Genomic DNA, 18,020 nt, shown 5'->3' with positions numbered 1-18,020 from the left:
GAATATTGAACTGAGCAAGGGACCTTGAGCTTGTGTCTGCATGAGCACCATTTAGTTGGATTTTACATTTCTTGTGTTTTTCAAGTTTATTGTTTGAAAAAAGACCAACAAAAATTATTGACGACCACCAACCCCCGAGCAATGTAAATGGTATTGTGCCATCGATCAAACACATGCTGCATGTACACTGAGATGCAATAAACTAAAATAATTTGGGCTAAAAGCCCTACTCACACATTATGTTCAGCACTCGTATGAGTGTACAGTGTACACAGGTACACATCTGCAAATAGGTACAGCTATTCACATGGTATGTTGGACGCAGGTATCGCCGTACACATCCTCTCTGTACCATGCATTTGAGGGACGTGTACCGAGGTTCACTTCTGAAATGGACTCAGGTACAGTCATTCACACAAAATGTGTACTACTGTACACTCTGTACACTCATACAGCATAATGTTTGAAGGGGGCTGTAGATAGGTGCAATCACAGACTTAGGCCTGGCTCCAAGTTTGAGGGGGCTCTTGGCAAATTGCCCTCCACAGACCCCTCCTACCTGGGTAGGCCCTGAGAGCATCACTTTGCAAGCACTGCATGAAAGCTATGAATACAGAAGTAGCCTTAGGAACCAACAGTTGGTCCTTCTGAGGGCCTTGAGCCCTAAGGACCTGCCCAGTGTTGCCAGCCCTCCTGCAGATAAATAGAACAAAAGAAGAGGCTAATGACTGAGATAATGAGCTGTGACTAGAGAAGTCCACATTTCAGCTCCATTCTCAAACAGGAACTTTCTAGGTGGTCTTAGACAGCCATCTTCTCAGCAACTACTCTCCATCTGTTACATGGGGGTAATAATACGCAAAGATCAAGCATGTAAAGTGCTTTGAACTAGGGATGTGCACGGAACCACGGAGGCGCGGTCCGGCACTGGGGGGTATGGAGCTTTAAGGGGGGTAGTACTTACCCCTCCCGCCGCTTTTCCCCCTCAGGCGCTCAACTTTTTTGCAAAGTTTTTGGGGCAGCACCGTTCTTGCTGCAACGGGCACATGCGTACACTCAACTTCCTTTTTTGCCGGGCAACGATGGGGGCAGGGGCAGCATGAAGGAACACTGCCGCCCCAAAAACTTTGCAAAAAAAGTCGAGTGCAGGAGGGGGAAAAGCGGCGGGAGGGTTAAGTAGAGCTACTACAGAAATGATGAATAACTTCAATGATAATATTGATGATAGCATGGCTTTTTGGGGGGGCAGCCTTAAAGCACACCCTTAAAGCTCCATACCCCACCCCCGCTGGACTGGCCCCAATCCAGACCGGTTCGGAGGCCTCTACCATGGCCCCGGGCACATCCCTACTTTGAACACTAAAGAAAAGCACTAAGTATTGATAAATGAATGTTTCAGCCTGTAACCACAATAAAAAAGATGGGCTAAGGCTCCAGATTTCAGTGGGCTGTAAGAAAAGTGCCCTCCACCAAGTCCCCTTCTCCTTGGGTGGGTCTAAGAGGATTGTTCCACCAGTACCACATGAAGGCTATGGACACCAAGGTAGTCTGAGAGAATCGTGAGCCAGCAGCCTAATGATATGATATTTTTTAAAAACAGGAAAAGGGGCGTTACTTCCCTAAGGTATAACTTGTATTTTGCATTCCACTAAGTCAAACCTCATTGCCTGGGGAAAATACAGGCTTAGAAATGTCCAATGACTGGTTGCCAATGATCTAAAGTGCTAGTCTGCTTGAGACTGTAACCATCCCTTCCCCTTATAAGACACCTCTTTATGATTACAAAGTACAAAAATAGTCTTTGTCAACTAATTGCATAAGCAATTACTGAAACACCAACCCCTTCTGATACTTAATAGCCATTATTTCCTCAAACCTTTCTCTACTATTCTCACAAGGGGCCAAAAAATAATAAAGTAGTTAAAAAGCTACACCATTTATTCTCAAGCTAAGTAGCACCTGTGAAGAGAAGAATGCAAGACAGAATATTTTTAGCACATAACAGATTGCACACACTAAGGCTATAATTAGTATTTTATTCTATGCTCTGTAGGACAAAATAAAAAAATAAAGAGACTACAGCCAGAAATCTGTTCGTCTGAACATCTGCTGTCTCAAGGATACTTTATACAACCGCCAAGCAGGTGTAACAAAAAAAATAAAATAACCTTCCCCACCCCAAAGCCATGTTATCATCAATATTATCATTGAAGTTATTCATCATTTCTGTAGTAGCTCTAGATGAGCAAAGCACTCAGCAATTCTTATTTAATCCAATCTCAGAATAATTATTAGCCTGTGAAGCAGACCTCTATATTTCCTATTTTTTAGATGGGGAACTAAGGGTGATCTTCCTCTGTGTGCTAAAAATCAGCCTACACAAATTTACAGCAGGTGCATATAATGGGCTTGCCATGGGCTGGGAGTGCCACCATATGCAGGTTTTTTTCGCAGTCACCACATGCCCAACTCCAATATTCTGTCCACTGAACCACACACACAAGAGTGGCCCATATACTGTGCAGTGAGCCGCTGATGAAAGGGAGAGGTGTGTTTGCTGCTCGCGAGCCACCCTGCAGCCTGTCGGCGCTGCTTCTAAAGGTGGGGCTGCTCCATGGCTCCTGAAGAGTGTGTCACACTGCCTTTCTGATGCAACCCCCTTCGGGAATAATAGAAACAGCATTGGAAGTGTGATAACTCACTTCTAAGTAGCTACAGAGTGGCTCGGAAGCAGGGAGCAATCCTCTCCTTTTGAATGGCGACTCACAGTGCAGTATGTGGGACAGTATATTTAGTACACAGTAGAATTTAAACAAGCCACCTAATGGCACAGCAGGGAAGTAACTTGCCTAGGGAGCAAGAGGTTGCTGGTTCGAGTCCCTGCTGGTATGTTTGCCAGACAATGGAAATCGGGCAGTAGCGATCTAGGAAGATGCTGAAAGGCATCATCTCATACTGCGCAAGAGATGGCAATGGTAAACCCCTCCTGTATTCTACCAAAGAAAACCACAGGGCTCTGTAGTCGCCAGGAGACTGCACAACTTTACCTTTTCCCTTTTAGAATTTACACAATTAATCCTAAAAAAGCTGGTCACTCATTTGCATTTATTTTTCAAATCTGATTTATATGCTTACGGAGGGAATTAAATTAGTCATAAGCAACCTTACAGAACTTTAGCAGCAGTTCAGATGTTCATACTCCTTCCAATCAGGTGGATTGGTTACCTAGTGGCCTTAAATCATTCTGCTGCTCTCATAACCTTGCAAAAGAGTACACTTTTCACACACTTTAAAATTCACACAATTAATCCTAAAAAAGCTGGTCACGCATTTGCATTTATTTTTCAAATTTGATTTATATGCTTATGGAGGGAATTAAAATAGTCATAAGCAACCCTACAGAACTTTAGCAGCAGTTCAGATGTTCATACTCCTTCCAATCAGGTGGATTTGTTACCTAGTGGCCTTAAATCATTCTGCTGCTCTCATAATCTTGCAAAAGAGTACACTTTTCACGCATTTTCAGTATGAGCATGCAGATGAAGTAGAAATCGTAATGCACAAGCACAGGTGCTTGTATTCTAAATAAATCTGTAGTCAATGCTATCCCACAGTTCTGTACTCACTATTGCCGAATATAATTTCCCACTTTGCGCATAAGCATGCATGGAAAAACACCTATCCTTGTATATCATGAGTATAATAGCATAGTTAAAAGGATAACTAATTTGCATTAAGAAAGTTTAGATAATGTGCCCCAAGCACAAAACTAGAGTTTCTAGTTCTTCTAGATTTAATCCAGTGCATATGTAGTGCCGGGTTCAGCAATAAAGTTTATACTGCATTTACCTGAATCAAAGACTAGGTCCCCACCCCCACCCAAGTTTTTTAGTGTTAGAAATCAGGGTGGTGTCTTAAATTCAGTCTCCTCTTCCTTTCAGAAAAATACAATATAAGCTGTATTTTTAAGGGGATCATTTAAAATTCAGAGTCATCTTCTGTTTGGGTAAATACGGTACAAGACAACTATCTTGGGCTGCAATCCTACAATGTAATGTAGAGCACTGGAATTGGCTTGCCTCTTACACCATATGATTAGTTGCAATAAAAAAAAAATCAGAGACTTTGTCGTGCACAGGGCACACATTACTCAATGCACACATTACTCAGTGGGATGTAAGGTATCCGTGGTCTCAAAATAGAAACCCAAGTGCCATATTCTGTCACTATGATAGCTTTTCTGAAGAGGGAGTTGCTGGTCCTGCTTTCTGCTGCAGCCAAAGAGCAGTGGATGGCCAGAAACCAGCATGTGTGTGTCAGATGGCCAGAGAGATCAGGTGATACAAGGAGCCAATGGGGTTCCATTTAGTCCTGTAATGGCAGCAATCATGTATCCTGCTGCAGGGGTGTCTCTCCAGTTTATCTTTTCTGGCTTCAAAGGAGCAGCTATGCATTCCACAACCAGTAGCTATGCATTCCACAACTAAGCATTCCACACAAAAAATTGTTTTTTAAAAAATCAGGTTCAAAGCTATATGAGCTTAATCCTGGAATAATTAATAAGAATTTTAGAAGCCATTTCATATTAGAAATATCAACTTATTTATTTATTTATTATTTCTCTGTAAACCACGTTGAGCCATTTCTGGAAGGGCGGTATAGAAATTGAATAAATAAATAAATATTGTACTATGCATGGTGCAAATCTGGGACCGATATAAAATAGAAGCTGAAGAAGAAGCAGCAGCTTTAGAAACTTATCTGCCCATTTGTAAGGGGGGGGGGACCTTTGCTACTATAAAAAGTGAGTCACAGCTTGTTCTGTGAACCTCTCCATAAACAAATGTCACCCTGCTCTGCACTGTCAGAGAGAAATACAGCACCTGCAAGCCCATTTTGAGTTTTCCAAAGAAATATGACCTGGCAAGCTCAATAAATGAGCTAAAGTATATATGCATGATGGTCTATGAAACTCTATCCTTAAAAAAAAAAAAAAGTCACCCACTGAAGACACAAAGCCATTAAGTAAGACTGCTGATTCCTAAAACAAATAAACAACAAAGACAAGCATAAAAGGAAGGGATCATAGAGGGTAAGGGAGAAATGGTTTAGCAAAACAGCTGCAAAAGTTTAAAATAACTATCCTTTATTCATAAAGTCAAGCTAAGGAAAAGAAGATTTGAATTGCAAACAGCACTAAATAAGTTTCAGCATTTTTCATTAAGGACTGTGCCCAATGCTGCATATTTATCCAGTTCTCTTTGGATTTGTACAGCAAGTATCTGCCAGTCATTTTACATAATCAACTGTTTATATTCATGCCAGTGCTGAAAATCAGACTACCATGTCTGCATTGGATATTTTTTAAAGTAACATTTGAGAATCCTAACATGGTTATCGGTTCTCCAGATTTAAGTAGAACAAGAAGCTTGCCCCATAAGCAGCATGTCCAGACATCAGGCTTCCTCCTGTTGGCTGTTGTAAATAGAGTATTCAATTGTATAGGAGATTCTTTAAGCTGATAGGATGGTAGAAAGGGATTTAGCCTGCATGCCACTAACTAACTTTGACTACCTTAGGGAAATTACAGGGTAACCAGACAGGCCAGCTTTTGGACAGCTATAGGCAAAACTTGGTCATATTACAAGGTCTGACCTCTCTAAAACTTTGTAGGTACGCTTACTTTCTGGTCTGAGAAAGGTAGTACTGTTTCCCAACCCAGACTTGCTTCATCCAGTCCACATGAGACTTTCACCCACTTCCAGGATCCTGCACCATGTCATGGCAGGAGACAGAGCTAGCTGAGATTTGACCTAGGGACTTCCCAGCTCATAGCTCATGCTCTTAACCCTTAAACTACCTGAGAGTGCAGATCTTAACCCTTAAACTATCTGGGATAGTCATGCTCTTAACCCTTAAACTATCTTAGAGAAAGGCAGGTGCCTTTCCACCTGGGACATTTCCTGTAAGGGCTGCACAGCCTATATTGGGCCATGCCAATCCTTTTTCTGCTATGCAGAGTAGCAGGAATTAGCATGGGCTAGCATCTGCACATCTGGAGTGCAGAGTTTGAAGAGTGCTACTGTGAAAGACCACCGGCACAACCACCACCTGGTAGGAGCACTTTCTGTGAGGGCATGTAGCACAGGTCCTCATTGTCATGCTAGACTGACACAGAACAGGGCCAGCTTCTATGTTTACAATTCATCTTACATAGTGTTCTAGATGCTGAAAGCAGTGTTTTTCTTGCTATACTGCTCAGCAATACAAATCACCACCACTGTTCAGAGAATGGAATTTAGCCTGGGGTAGGGGTGGGGAGATAATCTCGTTCTCAGTAACCCCAGAGCATGATATACCTGTCCCATGAGCCAAGGGAGCCCATGTCAAAATGGCTTTTGAAATAAACTTCTGCAAATTCCACAACATGCCAAGGTTGCATTTTTACACAAAGCTGTCAAATCCAACACTGCTTGCTGCTACCCTAATTGAATCGACTAGTGGCCTGTCCATCAAAACATGTGCTTTGCTGTGAAGTATCAGGCGGCTTTAATGATTTATTTATTTCAAGTCATCCAGAAGGGTAGCAGTGCAGTCAATGGGCATGCATTTAAAAATGATTTCCCTTAATTATTTAAGCCCTCGGAAGCATGCTCTTTTAAAAAAGCAACTTAACAAGAATTAAAAGATCACCTAATAAAATTAATAATAATAATAATTTGCTCTTCCAAAAGAAAATAAGGTATCTTGCCAAGCTAACACTGAAACTACTTACCATGTACAAATTAGCCAGCTGCCTGAGAGCTGAGCTTTTCTTTCTATGGGAAGGAACATATCACTAAATATCTGTATTTCAAAGGGAGCTAGATACAGGCTTCCCTTGCTCACTGAGCAGGTACATCATGCTGGGAGCCTGTCAAGAATGCATCTTTCATTTCTTTTTTAAAAAACACTCAATTCTCCACTGTGTGATGCTTATTTGTATAGTAGTATATTCTATTTGTATAGCCCAAAACCTCAGGGACTATACACTTGTCTGTGATGCTGGGGACTGCATAAGACCAAGGATTATGTGATACATTCTCATTCTTCAGAGCTTTGGGGCTACGATGAATGAATGATAAGAATTTGGGGGAGGGGTGAGAACTGGTCTTGCAGTAGTGAGCAAGAATTGTCCCCTTTGCTAAGCAGGGTCTACCCTGGTTTTCATTTGAATGCACGACTATGAGGCGGGTCTCACGATCCGTGAGACCCACTTTTTGCAAAGTTGCAGGGAGAGCAGGCTAAGCCCGCTCTCCCTGCAGACGATCGGGCAGGGAGTCCTGGGCGGCTGTATTGGCCACCCACACGATTGCCGGCTCCGTGACAGAGCCGGCAGGGGCTGGGGAGCTCAGGGGCTGCACGGCCCCCGGAAGCCCCAGTATGTTCTGCGCAAGTGCGCAGGGCAAACTGGGGAGACCCATGGAGCCGGAAGGCAGCTTTTTGCCTCCCGGTCAGGGGTCTACTCGTGAGTAGCCATGGCGCGGAGCCGCATTGCGGCTACTCACGATCAGGGAGCCCGGTTTTGTGGAGCGCTCACTCCGCAAACCTGGGCTAAGGGCAGGGGCACTTAAGCGGGTTACCCGCCTAGGAACCACCAGGCTCACAGCCAAGCCCGGTGGTTCCCACGATCGGGAAAAATTGGGCTAGGCTTTCCTAGCCCGATTTTTCCCAATCGTGAGAATAGCCCCAACATGTGAGCACTCTCTGATGTGAAACTCCTGCCTAAATCTTTGGAGGGTCTCTGCCAGTCTGTATAATCCATACTGAGCTATACGGACCAATAGTTTGACTCAGTAGAAGGCACCTTCCTATGACTTTAATGGATCACACCAATGTCTATCAGCTCCAACATTCTGTTTCTGCCATGCCAGACAAGTACCTACAGAAGCTCAAGAGCAACCAAGGAAGCTGATGGCCACTGCTGTTTGTCTTTAGGATCAGGTATTCAGAGGCATAATGCCCCTGTACTTGGGAGGTTCAATTTAGCTGTTCTAGCTAATAGCCATTAATAGCCCCATCCTTCAGGAATTTGTCTAATCTTTTAAGATAACACTGAATCTAATAGTCATCAGTATCTTGTGGTAAGTATTCATTATATTTATATCCTGCTTGTCCACTGGAAAGCTCAGTTAGTATACATGGATTCCAAGGAGAGGGGGTGCCTATCTAAGCACTGATTAGACACAGACCTACTATGACCCAGCAACATTTTGTTAGCCCCCCCACAATTTGTTAGGGGGCAGCTAACAAATAAAGTTTATGAACGTTACTGCATCATTTGCCTTCAGACTACACACTGGTCCCAGCAGAGGTTTCTGTCTCCTTCCTGAGAAGACACCGCCCCCAATCCACTGCCATGGGATGTGGTGATGGCCATTAGCTTGGATGGCTTTAAAGGGGGATTAGATAAAGTCAGGGTGGACAGGTCTATCAATGGCTACTAGTCTGGTGGCTATAGGGCACCTCCAGCCTAAGAGGCAAGATGCCTCTAAATGCCAGTTGCAGGGGAGCAACAGCAGGAGATGGGGCATGTCCTCACTTCTTGCCTGTGGGCTCCCCGAAGGCATCTGGTAGGTCACTGTGTGAAACAGGATGCTGGACTAAATAGGCCTTGGGCCTGATCCACCTGGGCTGTTTTTATGTAGAGATGCCTCACAATATATCACAGGTGCATTGTAAAATATGCTTCCTTTCCACAGCGCACTTTGGATGAAGAGGCAGTTCTTCATACCACTGTGTGGACCAGTAGCAATCTGCCCGCTAGCAAAGCTGTTTACTGCTTCTTTGGTAAGAGAGATGATGTTGGCTCCCAATCTACCCAGTGACCAGTGTATCAATATTAATCAAGGGCCCATTCACTTGATCACACATAAGGCTCTTCATGAGGTTACACATGGATAAAAATCCTTCTTTATCCATATAGGGTTTCAGGTGAGCGGAGGTGAAGGGAGCACATGGGCCTCTACGCTACTAGGGGGCAAATCAGATCCTTCTCATTACCAGGTAGATTTTTTAAATATATATTATCCAGCAACTTAGGAATATAGGAAGCTGCCTTGCATGAAGTCAGAACACTGGTCCATCTAACTTAGTTTTGACTATACCAGGCCTGCTCAACTTAGGTGTTTTTAGACTACAGCTCCCATTAGGGATGGGCCCGGACCGGTCCGGACCTGGGTGGTTCGGATTGGGGGTTGGGGGTAGCTTTAAGAGCGGCGGTTTAAGAGCAGTTTACTTACACCTCCCGCCGCTTTCCGCTGTGGCGCCGTAATCTGCAGAGTAATTGGGGCGGTAGGATACCTCCCTGCCGCCCCTTCCCCGCCGCTGGTCTGCAAAAACTCCCAGTAATCCTTTGTGTGTGCGCACGTCAGTGACTCCCAGGATTACTGGGAGTTTTTGCAGACCAGCAGCGGGAAAGGGGTGGCAGGGAGGTATCCTGCCACCCCAACTACTCTGCAGATTACGGCGCCACTGCGGAAAGCGGCGGGAGGGGTAAGTAAACCCTCCCGCCACTCTTAAAGCTACCCCCCACCCCAGTGCCGGACCGCAGTGTGGCGGTTCCGTGCACACCCCTAGCTCCCATAACCCCCAGCAACAGTGGCCAATAGCCAGGGATTATGGGAGTTGTAGGCCAACATCTGCAGGAGGGCTGAAGCTGAGCAGCCCTGGTCTATACTGACTAGCAGCAGCTCTCCAAAGTTTCAGGCAGGAGTTTCTCCTGGGACCTTCTGCATGCAAACATGCAGATAGTCTTCCACTGAGCTATAGCCCCATCTCCTAAGGCAGAGGTAGGCAACCTTGGCTCTCCAGCTGTTGTCAAACAACTCCCATCATACTCGGTCACAAAAAATTATGGCTGGGGATGATGGGAGTTGTAGTTCATCAATAGCTGGAGGCCAAGGTTGCCTATCCCTGCCCTAAGGGGAATATATTACCATGTGCTCACACACAGTCACCTATCCAAATGCAAACCAAGGCAGACTGCTTAGCAAAGAGGCCAATCCATATCCACTACCACAAGACCTGCTCTCCTCCCCAACCTGCTTGGTCTGGTAGCAACAGCTTTTAAAGAGAAGGTGGATGCTACTGGGGTAAACAAGGTATTTTTAAAAGAGGGGTTGGGTGGGAAATGGAAAGATGAAAGGAAGGAAGGACTAGAAATTAAAACTGAAGGATGCTAGAAGCTGGGATTATGTATAATAGTGACAATGGTTCCATAAATGCAACATGACAAGAGGGGAAAAGAGCACCAGAAGTGCTCTTAAGATGGATACATGCTGAGGCTTCCAGGAGAAGGAAAACATTCATGGAAACAGAAACTTTTTAATACATTAAAGGAAAATGGAGCTTTAAAAATGTATTTGCCAGTTTGCAGTTTTGCTGGCTGGCCAACCGGTTTTCTTCAGTTCAAGCCATAATGCTTCTCAGTGGGCAATTTCAAATGTGCATAATTCAAATAAATATATGCAAATGAATAATGGACTTTTCTTAGCCTCTGGAAGAAGCAACAGCTCTATGTTCTTATCTTGAACTGAAAATGAACAAGGAAGTTTTAAGTAGTTTCAATTGTTACAAAAATGCAAACTGTATTTGAAGATTTTTTTAAAAAAGAATAAAAATTACTGCAGCATTTAGTCATGAAATATGCATGTGAATTTCTTCATTTTTAGCTCTAAGGGATAAAAAAAACATTAAATATACATTGTGTCCCCCCCATCAAAAGGGATTGAATTTAAAACCAGAAGGAAGTGTCAGGAACAGAATGAAACCCAACAAGTAACAACAGATGGTGTGTAGTCTAAATCAAGCCAGGAGAGTTTAGCTAAACAGGTCTGAACTTCCCATGGCACAGTCTGTCTGATAGCATCAATATTTCTCTTCCATCCATGACCACAGTTCACTCACAGCAACATTAAGAGCAAAATAATTCATTCATACTCTTTACAGCACCATCACCCAAGCATTCTAACCCTGACCTGAGAGCAGCGCAGATCCGATCTGGAACGCAATGAAATTTTGGACTGGTTATAGCCTTTTCAAGCATGTTAGAATGTATAGTATAGTCAGCAGTTATTAATGGGAAGGCTAGTATTTCAGGATCCAGCAAAGGAATTAACCTATTATGGACAATCGATACCACCACCCCAAGGCAAATTAATTGTGTAGATTGTAAATGGCAGGGTATTTGAGAGAGTACAGACCTTAGGGCATTGGCGTACCCAGTTCTTTGACCCCAAAGTAAATTAGAATTAATGTCACAGAAGCATACTGAATGAACTAACATGGAATCACCCTTAGAAATAAGAGTGCCACCTTTTCTAGAGAAGAAACACATACTCAAAGTTTGAGAGAAGAAACCCTTTCAAACTTATGGCACAACATCTCCCTATTTCCTGTATTTTGTCTTTCCACTCTACCTTGAAATTCACTTTCCAAATGCCCCTTATAAACATCACCAAAAGATCTGTATTCATTCTTAACATTCATAATCACACCCTTATCCCTAAAATGTTGAATCTGCTTGCTTATCTACTGTAGATAGCACACAGACTCCTTGAAAGGCATGGTAGCATGTACAGTGCAGTAGAGAGTGCTCAGGACTTGGACCAAGGAGACTCAGTTCAGTGGACAGTATCCAAAGTTGCCCATGATTATGTCCCACTGAACTTAATGGGACTTAATAAGCTAATCATAACCTACTTGTCTCATTGAGTCCAATGGGGCTTAACTATTCTGGATGATGCCTAGGGTAGATAGAACACAGCAAAATGCTAGCAAATTGAAATCCAGCCTCAGAAATATATGCTCTCTGCCGCCCCCCCCCCCTTTCCTTCTTCCTTTGTACTCTGCAAATCCACCATCCCTTCTCTTGAGGGTCTTATATATGTTTTGGCATTACATCTACCAAGAAAGCCAAAGACATGGATTTCAGCCCCGCACTGAGCAATGTGGGGCTTTGCTTTTAGGGAGCAGGTAGAGCATATGCTTTGTATGTGTTAAGGTAGGGGTGTGCATGAAACTGCTCTGGGTGGTTCGGGTTCAAACCGAACTCAAGCCAAACCACCTGGTCCACGTACTAGTTTGGAATCTGGTAAGGACTCCCCTTTACAAGCATCGGGGGGAGCCTATGGGGTTTAAAAGGGGGTGCAGGCAGGAGGTTACCTCACGTGTCACTATGGCACATCTCCTTGAGGCTGGCGGCAATTCCCCTAGGCCCTACTGGTACTCTGCCCGATCAGCTCGGGCCGGCGGGGGCCTGGTTTGGGCCACCATGCAAGAGTGGAGGCCATTAGAGTGACCACCGCGCATATGGATCTTCCATACTGGATTCCCCTTTACAAGCACTAGAACTGGTTGAACCAGTTCAGTCTGAACTGGGCCCATCTCGGCTCGAGCTCAGACTGGGCCCCCTTTTTGGAGGGCCGGTCCAGTTTGACTTGAACCTGGTTCAAGCTCAAACCAGTTTGCACACCCCTAGTGTAAGGTCCCAGGTTCAATCTCCAGCATTTTAAATTAAAAGAATCACGGGCAGAAGGGCGGGGAAAGCCTTGGCTGAGACCTTAGATAGCCAGGTCTCAGAAAGCACACTGCAGAGCTTGACAAATCCCAGGCATAAGGGAGCCATGGAGCCTAGAAATTTAACCATGGTGCTTAAACTAGGATATAAATGTAATAATAACAACAACAACAATAATGTGCCCCCATAATGTGAGGCAATACCTTGGCGTGGTTGTGGGGCTTGCGTGCTCTGAGGAAGGTGAGAGCTATGCCAGAGGTCCAACCATACTGGATAGGTCTCACCAGAGGAGCCAGACAAAGAGTGCCTCTCCCATCAACAATATGGTGAGACGTAACTTTAATCAATCTATACCGGATCAGTCGTTGCCCGGGTCAACAAGGACTGTGCCAGGTGCTGTAGTCCCTGGACATTTGGTGGCAAGTGGGCAACAGGACTCAGGATCTTCAGTTGAGCAACCAGGGCTGGAGACTGCAAGGTTACTGGAAGAAACGTCGCTTAACCGGAAAAAATATACGAAAAATGCCAACAAGGAAATAATGATCTGCTATTATAAGTCGAGTCCAACTAGAAGAGGTTATTTAAAAAGAATGTACCAAATTTGGAAAGAGAAGCATCCAGATACAAAAATAACAGAACAAAGGCTAGCAGACCAGAGAACATTCATAATAAGAAATAAAGTATCCACAGGAGTTGAGCTGGAAGAACTGCAAAGAGCAACACAGGCTCAAGATATGGAAGAAGAATTACCACCAACTGAAGAAGTTGCTCAGGTGCAGGTGGAGGAGGTGTTGAAAATAGAGGATGCCACTGTTGCTGAACTGTTTCAAAATGAAAACCAGGCAACCTCCCCTTTGCCTTCACCTCAAATCCCAAATGCCGTTTAACAGAAAAGCAACAAGAACTAAAGCAAAAAATAACTGAGCACATGAACCAAACCACCACCAGGGTTCGACTTCCAGCTCTAATAACAGTTGCCAAAAAACAACTTGCTCAGGCATTAAAAGTTGTCAATGCTGCACTTGCAGAAATAACAACCAAGAATTTGCAAGAAACAAACAAACTAATGTACTGTGCAGCAACAATAACAACACAAGAGCTCGGATATAAGATCAGTGGACCTGTAAAAAAAGAAAGCAGTACATCACCTAAATGGAAGATTAGATTAGAAAATAAAATCTCCAGGCTCAGATCAGATGCTAGTAAATTGAAAGATATGAAAGACAAGAAGCTGAAGAATGAAAACACCAAACAGTGTCTGATCCAAAAATACCACCTAGATTCAAGGAAAATTAGAGAAGTCCTGGAAATAATAAAGCAGCAAATAGCAGCAGTGTCAAAGAAGATTAGCAGATACAAAGCCAGAATCACACAACACAGGCAGAATCTCCAATTCCAGTCAAATCAGAGACGTTTCTACCAAAGCATAGAAGGAGAAACTGCAAGATACATAGAAACACCAAATAAAGAAGAAACAGTGCAATTCTGGGGGAAATTATGGGACAATCCAATAGATTATAATAAAAAAGCAGGCTGGATGAAAGAGGTCAAAAAATGTAACAAACAAATGCAAGATCTAATAATAACACCAGAATCAATAAGTGAAAGAGCAAAGAAAATTAAAAATTGGACTGCGCCAGGCGACAATGAACTGCATGGCTTTTGGCTTAAACACCTAACAAGCCTTCATAAACAACTATCAAAACAGTTCAATCACATTTTGTAGGAGGTGATATTGAACAATGGCTAACAACTGGGAAAACTCACCTCATAATGAAAGACCCAGCGAAAGGAGCAGTTCCAAGTAATTATAGACCAATAACCTGCCTGCCAACCATGTTCAAATTCTTAACTGGAATAATAGCAGATGAAGTGATGCAACACTTATTAACTAACAAACATAACAAACAGCTTCCAGTTGAACAGAAAGGAAATTGCCCAAGCACCAGAGGCACAAAAGACCAGCTACTGATGACAAAATGATTTTAGAAAATGGCAAGAGAAGAAAAACCAATCTAAGTGTTGCATGGATTGACTACAAGAAAGCCTTTGATTCATTGCCTCACACATGGATACTAAAATGTTTAGAAACAACTGGTGTCAGCAAAAACATTCAGATATTTATTAAAAAAGCAATGAGCATGTGGAGTACACAGTTAACAATCAATGGCAAGACACTTGGACAGGTTAGCATTAGAAGAGGCATTTTCCAAGGGGACTGACTATCCCCTCTGTTGTTTGTAATCGCCATGACCCCACTTTCACAAATACTAAACAAAACAGGCCTCGGATACCAAACATCTAAAACATTCAGTAAAATAAACCATCTGCTGTACATGGACGATCTGAAGTTGTATGGAAAGTCCCAGTCAGAAATCGAATCACTGCTGCTAAACACTGTCCGTATATTCAGTAGCGATATAGCAATGGAGTTTGGACTAGACAAGTGTGCTGCATTAATAATGAACAGCGGGAAAATAATAAAAACAGAAGGAATAGAACTGCCCAATGGAAGCAACATCAAGAACCTGGAAGAGAAAGAACATTACAAATACTTGAGCATTCTCCAGGCTGATAACATCGCACACATTGAAGTTAAAAGAAAAATTGGAAGTGAGAGTTAGAAAAATCCTAAAGTCCAAACTCAATGGCAGGAACACCATACAAGCCATAAACACCTGGGCTATACCTGTTATCAGATACACTGCAGGAATAATAGACTGAACCCAGGCAGAGCTAGAGACGCTAGATCGTAAGACCAGGAAAATCATGACCATCAATCATGCTCTGCACCCCCGCAGTGATGTAGATAGGCTATACCTCCCTCGCAGCTCAGGTGGAAGAGGAATGCTGCAAGTCCATCAAACAGTAGAGGAGGAGAAAAGAGGCCTTGAAGAATATATCAAGGACAGTGAAGAAGATGCACTTCAAATGGTCAATAATGAGAAACTATTCAACACAAATGAAAGAAAGCAGGCCTACAAGAAAGAACAAGTCAAGAACCGAGCAGAAAAATGGAAAAATAAGCCACTGCATGGTCAATATTTGCACAACATAAGTGGAAAATCAGACATCACCAAGACCTGGCAATGGCTTAAGAATGGCAACTTGAAGAAAGAAACAGAGGGTTTAATACTGGCTGCACAAGAACAGGCACTAAGAACAAATGCAATAAGAGCAAAAGTAGAAAAGTCAACAACAAACAGCAAGTGCCGCCTTTGTAAAGAAGTAGATGAAACCGTGGACCACCTAATCAGCTGTTGTAAAAAGATCGCACAGACTGACTACAAAGGCATGACAAAGTAGCAGGGATGATACACTGGAACATCTGCAAAAAAAAAACAAGTTACCTGTAGCCAAACATTGGTGGGACCATCAAATTGAAAAAGTTGAAGAAAACAAAGATGTAAAAATATTATGGGACTTCCGACTACAGACAAACATCTGCCACACAATACACCAGATATAACTGTAGTTGAGAAGAAAGAAAAACAAGTCAAAATAATCGACACAGCAATACTAGGGGATAGCAGACTAGAAGAAAAAGAAATAGAAAAAATCACCAAAGATCTACAAACTGAAATTGAAAGGCTATGGCAGAAGAAGACCAAAATAATTCCAGTGGTAATTGGCGCCCTGGGTGCACTTCCAAAAGACCTTGAAGAGCACCTCAACACCATAGGGGCCACAGAAATCACCATCAGCCAATTATAAAAAGCAGCTTTACTGGGAACAGCCTATATTCTGCGACGATATCTATAACAACAGCAACAACATTGACAATAAAATTCTGGCATCCCAGGTCCTTGGAAAGAACTCGATGTCTAGATAAAACAAACCAGTCAATAACACCTGTCTGACTGTGTTAATAAATAATAATAATAATAATAATAATAATAATAATAATAATAATAATATTCAGAGGCAGAGTTCTTTAATAAAATTTGTGATTTTTTTCTATTTCTTTTTCTTCTATTCTGCTATCCCCTGGTATTGCTATGTCGATTATTTTAACTTGTTTTTCTGTCGAGAAGAAAGAAAAACAAGTTAAAATAATCGACATAGCAATACCAGGGGATAGCAGAATAGAAGAAAAAGAAATAGAAAAAATCACAAAATACAAATATCTACAAATTGAAATTGAAAGGCTGTGGCAGAAAAGGACCAAAGTAATCCCAGTGGTAATTGGCGCCCTGGGTGCAGTTCCAAAAGACCTTGAAGAGCACCTCAACACCATAGGGTTCACAGAAATCACCATCAGCCAATTACAAAAAGCAGCTTTACTGGGAACAGCCTATATTCTGCGACGATATCTATAACAATTGACAATAAAATTCAGCCATCCCAGGTCCTTGGGAAGGACTCGATGTCTGGATAAAACAAACCAGTCAATAACACCCGTCTGACTGTGTAAACAAGAAATAATATTCAGAGGCAGAGTTCTTTAATAAAATATGTCTTTGTCCTAGGCAGCCCTGTTCTAAGTATTTTACTTGTAAAGGAGATAAAGAAAAGCCCATATACCCTCCCCCTCCACAATGCCCATCACTAAATTCAGTAATTTTGTCAAGTGTCCATTGTCTGCTCCTAAATTTTTGAGCTGGCACCTAGATACAATTTTTTTTTGTCAAGGCTTGTTCTGCTGCCTGTCTTAGATACTCTACTACTGCCTGTCAGAGCAGGACACACTGGGCTAGATTGATCAACGGTCTCTCCGTGAACAGCAGCTTCATATGTTCATCAGCACTAGTGTTTAATGCTAACTAAGGTTGCCAACTTAGGGACAAGCTAGATGTGACACAGGAAATCCATGACTAAGATTTTCTGCAGTGTTTAAAACGTTAGTTACTGGTTGTGGGGGATGTGGATCAATGTGGTTCTGTGGCACTGGGAGAGGGAGAGTTTATTCCTTTCCCTTCAAGTTAGGTTCTCAATTTAAATTTAAATAGGTACCTGTAAGTTTTCCTCTCCAAGGCTAATAGCAGATAAAGAGGTCCTCCAGTCCTGTGACCCCAATCCACTCCTCCTCTGCAGCTGTTACTATATAAAAAATAGCTGGAGATCTTAATCACAGCATTCCTATATCATATCACTCTTGCCTTTAATAAAGTTCTGAAGGCGGTTTGCAAAGGGAAACTGGTAAAAAAAAGAGAAGCCAGGTATTACTAATTACGGTTAGCACTGCCACAGATTTAATGCTATCCATGGTTAAGACTTCCCATTTCTGTCCAAAGAAAAGCTTACACATGCATAGATTATCAGAAAGTTAATCTCATTACAAAGCATCACTTTTAAAGCATTTTCCCTCAGTGTTTATGGGAAAGACAACTTCTCTGCCTGTCACAGAGGACTGGGCAACCTTCCCTAGAAACAGAACTGTTTTTGTTCCTCATTGTTAGAGGGAAGACATTAAATGCCTTAAACTATTTACATCAGGTTTTTGTTGGAGAATTCCCACCAC

At 42.8% G+C, this 18,020-nt stretch overlaps 1 protein-coding gene across 11 annotated transcripts in view; it reads right to left on the bottom strand.

The window, feature by feature from the left end:
- Nucleotides 1-18,020, bottom strand: part of SULF2 (sulfatase 2) — a 450,340-nt gene that overhangs the window by 216,447 nt on the left and 215,873 nt on the right. Inside the window, exon 1 of one of the 11 annotated variants that reach the window (XM_053248098.1) lies at nt 17,513-17,531. The exons of the other annotated variants lie outside the window; for them this stretch is intronic. The gene's annotated coding sequence lies outside the window, so the exon portion shown is untranslated. Of the gene's footprint in view, nt 1-17,512; nt 17,532-18,020 lie in introns of those variants that run through there. 11 annotated transcript variants of the gene reach the window in all.

Source organism: Hemicordylus capensis, chromosome 4, assembly GCF_027244095.1.
Source record: "Hemicordylus capensis ecotype Gifberg chromosome 4, rHemCap1.1.pri, whole genome shotgun sequence".
Lineage (NCBI taxonomy): Eukaryota > Metazoa > Chordata > Lepidosauria > Squamata > Cordylidae > Hemicordylus > Hemicordylus capensis.
This window is presented reverse-complemented; position numbering and strand designations above follow the sequence as displayed.